The sequence below is a fragment of the Labeo rohita genome, chromosome 2 (assembly GCF_022985175.1).
Source record: "Labeo rohita strain BAU-BD-2019 chromosome 2, IGBB_LRoh.1.0, whole genome shotgun sequence".
Lineage (NCBI taxonomy): Eukaryota > Metazoa > Chordata > Actinopteri > Cypriniformes > Cyprinidae > Labeo > Labeo rohita.
In genome coordinates this window covers 22348486-22355246 of record NC_066870.1, presented here as the reverse complement: position 1 = coordinate 22355246, position 6761 = coordinate 22348486, and positions in this window count along the sequence as shown.

Genomic DNA, 6761 nt, shown 5'->3' with positions numbered 1-6761 from the left:
TTAAACATCAGGCTGGTGTGATGTTCTAAAGTGGTGGGGCCCATCATCGTGGTGACATATCTAAATCTGCTTAGTTGGCGAGGTCTAACAGATTATCAGCCAGATTTGAGTAATAGACTCCTCATTTAGCCTGGGATGAATCCAGGCAAAATTTTAAAGATATTAGTCTAACGGCAACTGCATAAATCATAAGATTTTTACTAATGGGACCAAAGCTAAACACAGTCCCACCCTCTTAAGCACACAAAGGAGATTATTATAATGATGTCAAGGTTGTTGCTCCCCAGGAGCCTCTGTTATTTACACGAGCTGTTTTTACAGGAATATAACCCATTTAATAAAACACACACACAAATTGTAAGATGGCAATAGATCTTTTTAAAAAAAAAATAATTCTTTCTCAATTAAATAAATGTATGCATTTTTCATTCTCATTTATGTTTTTTTTTCAGGACTGATATACAGGTATTCCTCAGAACACAACACACTGGCTATGCAGTGCACACTGCTGTTGAAAATAATAGGTTAACATACTAATTAAAAAGATGAAAAACATTATAACGAAAAATAAAACAGAGTAACCCGTGGTTCAGCTGAGTCACTGAACAAAATGTCAAGGTTTTCTCTTGGCTTAGCTACCTGACACCGCAGAGGGCAGACAGAGACCACTGCTCAGTCCATCTGTAATAGTGGGATAATGTCAAAATGCCCACTCAGGCTAATGCAATGCTGAAGGGCCTCTCATTATCATAGATGAGAGAGCAGAGCTGAAGCAAATCCAAGAACAACACTTACATATATATATATATATATATATATATACACTGCCCTCCAAAAGTTTAGAAACACCCTGGCAAAGTGTGGTTTTGGATGATATCAGCATAAATCCTTATCATTTTTTGGTGCAAATACATTAAAGTAACTTGACATTATCATTGAAGACCAGCAATAATAATTTTCATTTTGATTACATAATAGTGGCAATATATACATGTCAAAGTCAGACATGCCCCTTTGCCAGCTGTGATGCCTGGGTACTGGTTTAAACTTGGCCCAAGGTTTTTAAAAGATTTTCGGGTCAGCACACCTTAATAGCTTCAACAATTGATTGACAATTAAGTTTAGAATACCGTGAATTTAGGCCCAGGTTATGCAGAGCTGTAATAGCTGCTAATGGTGCATATTTTGATGAATCGAAAATTGACGTTTTTTCTATGTATAAACTGTTTATGTAATAAAATATGTTTTTGTAGTTTATGTTGTCCCTTATCAGTGCAAAATTATCACAAATTAAAAAGGATTCATGTCAATATTGTCCAAAACCCAACTTTTCCAAACTTTTGGAGGGCAGTGTATTTATATATAACAGTTTAACTTAATTAATGTACTTAATGTAATGCATGTTTTGCCTCATATTTATATTACATATCACACAATGTCACAGGCAAGCAAGAGCAATATAACATGACAGTTCAGTAAATAAGAAGTTGATATTGTGTTATGTTTTAAATAGGGGTGTAACGGTTCACAAAAATCACGGTTCGGTTCGATACGACACAGTGGTGTCACGGTTCGGTATGTTTTCGATACAGCAAAAATAAAAAAAAAAAGCCAGATAATTTCTTTGATTTTTTTTACTTTTTTATTTATTAAAACATCAAAAAAGTATGATCTTGTTTTTTTCTTTTACTTTAAACAATGATGGAGCTATTCTTCACCCGTCTTCTGGGGTTTCTTTTTAGCAACATATAAAACAAAACCTCCTTTATAACCAAAACCAAAAAGCTCCTCATAAAAAAAAATTAATGTAATATTGTAGTAGTTATAAACTAATAGAAAGACGTCCTGCTGTCTGTTGTCAGAGCAATCGCTGGTGCTTCGGCCAACTGGTTCTCTATTTGGGCTTTTGTTTTTCTGTACAAAGCAGGAATTATATTACACACTTTATTCTCTTTTATTTTTTTCAAATATAAAAGTATTTTTCTGAATCGTTCGGTTCGTAATGTGTACTGAACCGAAAGCCTCGTACCGAACGGTTCAGTACGAATACGCGTATCGTTACACCCCTAGTTTTAAACACATAATATTGTGTTTTTTCTCAATTTTGCAGAGAACATATTACCTGTGAAGCCATAAAAGAATTGTTGCATGTCTCAGAGCACAGCGGTGTTTAGTTTCTGAATGAATCTGAGTTTTGAATGAATTGTGTGAATCAATGATTCAAAGCCCATTCATAAAGAGAACCATTTACTTCATGAATAAATCAGCCATATAAACAAATAGAATGAATGAATGACTCATAAAGGCATTTACTGCCACCTACTGGCAGATTTAGTTTTTTATTTGGAGTATCATTTAATAAAAAAAATAAATAAATAAATAAATAATAATAATAATAATAATAATAATCATTAAGGGATAGTTCCCCATACTGTCATCATTTACTTACCCTCATGTTGTTTCAAACCTTTCTTTTGTGGATCATAAAAAAAGGTATTTTGTTCATTTTATGAACAAAAAATACTGAGATGTTTCTCAGATTATCTTATTTTGTGTTCCATAGTTTATGTTAGGTGCATTGCAGCATAAATGTTTTTTTAATAAATTTTATGTTGAATCAAATAAAACATTTCTTTCTAAAGCTGCAATAATGTCTACTTGATACTTTCTCATTTAACACAAAACAGCTTATTTGTGGGTATTTTCATGGTCAAATTATAATATATATATATATATATATATAGAATATTTTGCGATTAATCAGATTAATTCATCGAAACATCATGTACATCATGCAGACCTTTTTGGTTTTTTATTTATAGATGCTTCAGTCTGGACACCTAAACCAGCAGGCTGTGATTGCATTGCTTGTTTATTTTTGAGTAAAAATATTGTGTTTGTTGTAATAAAATTGTAAATTTGTTAGTTTCACATTTGAGTGTTTATTTACTTATTAATTGATATTGATTTAATTTTTTTTTTTTTTTGTAATTGCTAAAAAATATACAAATTAATAATAAAATATAAAACTACATATATGTGTGTGTGTGTATTTGTTTTTGCTACATTGTGGGGACCAAATGTCCCCACAAGGATAGTAAAACCTGAAATTTTTGACATTGTGGGAACCGGCCTGAGGTCCCCACAATGTTAAAAAATTCTTAAAAATAGTAAATGATGTTTATCTGAAAGTGTAACGATGCAAACATGTTTTCTGTGAGGGCTAGGTTTATGGTTAGGGTTGGGTTAGGGGATAGACAATATCGTATGGTCAGTATAAAATCTATAGAAGTCTATGGAAAATCCCCACAATTCACAAAAACAAACATGTGTGTGTGTGTGTGTGACTGTATATATATATACAGCCACACACACACACACACACACACACACACACATATACATGCATTATTATATACAAGAACTAAGAATTATATACAATAAGGTCCAAAATTCTGAGACCGCTAGTAGATAGACACATTTTTATGGCATTTTTTTATTGTTGTTGTTTGTTGTTGTTTTATGAATTTTAAACAAAATATTAAATATAAAATGAAGATGAAATATTTAAGATTTCAAAAAGCAAATTTGTGGAGTTTATGTCAGCTCTAGTGCTAAAAGATACTAAGTCATCCTGAAATTCACATAAAAAAAAAAGGAAGTATACTTAATTTGTGTTGCTGATAAAATAAAATAAAATAAAATAAAATAAAATAAAATAAAATAAAATAAAATAAAATAAAATAAAATAAAATAAAATAAAATAAAATAAAAAAAAATAAAATAAAATAAAATAAAACCCACAACATATACAATTACCAATAAACACAGAAAGGGTTTATTGTTATTATTTAAATTTATATGACTGAGACATAAGAGCAGCAGGGAGACACACAATCATCTTTGCTGCACCATGAACAGCTAGTCAAGTGTGTGGTGGAGGAATAAACACACACATTAACCATGAACAACCAGAAAGTGTCTGAATACTTTTGCCATAGACAATTTATCTGTTGGTTTATAATTTAATGCTTTATATTAACAACAAAAAAAGTCACTCTTAGGGCCACTATATATTTCTTTGCTTTTATATCTAAGTATTATATACTTGAAAATCCAATAATACAGAACATATAACAAAGGGACTTTTGCCTTCGAGAACAAGAGAAGCTGAAGTGTCAGCTGTACGGCAGAATCAAAAGCCCGCTGCTTTGTTTCTGCGCCTCTGTAGAGCTTTTGTGAGCCCTTGCTTCTGGAGGGCTGTCACACAAGAGTACATCTCTCCCCTTCATTAGACATACTTCCGTCTGCGGCGCCCTATATCAGTCAAATTAAACACACCCCACGCGTGCTCGGGGACCAGTGTCGTCGCACTTTTACACTTTCAATCGCTCCAACTATGCACCGTGGAAACACGTGCGCTCTGGAACCAAGTCCACCTCGAGTGTAGAACCGGTTTGTTTTGTACATCTAATTCGACAGTGCTTTTAACAGGAGCCCGCTGCTTGTCAGATGCGATGGCTGTGAAGAGCCGGAGATGTTCTCTTGAAGGGGCTCTGTGAAGCACAGTCACTTTGAACAATCCCGCGCAAGCCGCGCTCCAAGAGGTGCTGTTTGCACGCTGAGGGCCCCTTTCTCTTCCCTCACCCTTTCTTCTTCATTTCTCTTCGCTCTCATAAGTGGAAACTCGCAAGGGGGGTTGGAGAGGTCGGTTGCAAGCCTAGTCCGACTGGAAGCCCTTCTCTCTTCTCTGAGTGTCCAATTCCTCAAGTTACACACCAGGGAAGCTTTTCATGTTTGTCAAAGCGCAGACGACTTTGGTCATGTCTCTCTCGTGCTTTCATCCCGAGTGGGAGGGGGGCCGACGTTCGATGTTCCTTTCGGTGGGACGCTTTGCTCATTAGTGGAAGGGACTTGAAGCTCTAACACAACATGTCTCCTCTGAAACAGGTGTGGAGGAAAAGGCCAGCGGGCCGGAATGGCCCCTGCAGGCTTACTGTAAGCACCGCGGGTCGCTCTGCCAAAGAAGCGGGGGAGTGAAGGAGACGGAAGGACAAACATGGGCTGATGTGATGTGTCTGTTTCCTGACACCAGACATCCAAAGCTGCAAAACAAAAGATGACACAAATACAGCGGATGGAAGAGGAAAGAGCAGACGGAGACATCGGCTTATGGTTAACCTCTAAACCTGAGACACCGCATAAAATACAACACTGTTGACGCAACCAGCTTCAGGAAGGATAGGTCGCAACCCAGGCATGGGCAACAAGGCTTTAGAATTGACTGGACTGGAAGTATCTTCAATTCGAAAACATCTCAGCAGAGGTTTCATGAGATGGATGGTTTATTCAACCAAAAATGATAATTCTGTCATCATTTATTCACCCTTATGTCAAAGAAGATATTTTGAAAAATTAAGAGTTTATTTGTTTTATTGTGTTAGTTAACTGTATTTTTTAGTTATTTAGTTATCTGTTTTTGCAAATGAACTGAAATGTTATTCTGGAGTATACCACAAAAGTATGTTTTGTTTTGGTCTGCGTGGACAAGAAAGGACATTTTTCAAAAACATCTTCTTGATATCTTCCATGGAACAAGGGGAAACAATTTAACAGCAATGTATTAAAAGTTTTAACAAATGTTACATTTTTAAGGCAGTATGAAATTTTAAGGCTGTATTTTCTGGATTCCATTTTAATGTTTTCATTAATAATAAAAATCTCTAAATGATTTTATAAAAAAAAAAAACGGTTTCTTTAACCCTTTAACCGTCACTCCCATTTTTGAACACAGACGTAAAAATGCACTATCCTGACTTAAATTTTTATCATTCATGAAAGAAAACATTTTGTAATATGATTTGTATATTTTCCATGGTAATCCAATGTCTGATTTTAAAATGCCTTTCAAAAAATGAATTTTGAGATTTTCATTTTTGAACTGATATATCATTTCTTATGATAAATTGTGATAGGGAAAAGGGCAACGAAGAAAGTCTTTTGTGACAAAGGTCAGGACTCATGTTATGATGTAGATTTTTTAAGTTGCACTCTTGACATATTAATCTATTACTTTTTTCTACATAATTTGTAACACAAAAATATGGTAAAATATCTTAGACCTTTATTTGTAATATGGTGAAGTAAACTTAGGCATCCCACGGAGGGGATGGTGACAGTTAAAGGGTTAAGTTCAGCCGAAATTTTATTTTGACAGGTCGCTGTGAAGACAATTGAGTTTCTGTTTGTATATTATATGACCATAGGTTTTGTCAAGAAACGTAAAATGCTCATAAAGTGACTCTCAGAGCAGTTCTAGAAATTATGTTTATGTGTTCATGTAGTCAAATATTGAGGCAGCAGAGACTGAAAATACAGCAAGCATCATGGCCACTTCAGTATGTGCGTAGTAAACAAAACCGTGTGCCTGCGCCATTCATTCACACAAAGACCAGAGTTGCCAAGTCTGCGGTTTTCCTGTGGAACTGGGCTATGTTGCCGCAGGTTGTTTTTCATGTCCGCATGTTAAAGCGACCTCAATAACATGCTTTTTAACTCCTGGAATGCGAATTTTACCAGACGAACACCACCAAAAAACATGTATTTTACCCCCAGAATGCGATTTTTACCGGGGGACTCCTTCCGGAACGTGATTGGGGTAGTTTTGAGTAGCAATTGAGTGGGTTTTATTGTGACAGAGACACGCAGAACCTGCAGGATACATATTTAAATAGTATTTTTGTGGCTTAACATTCACAGAC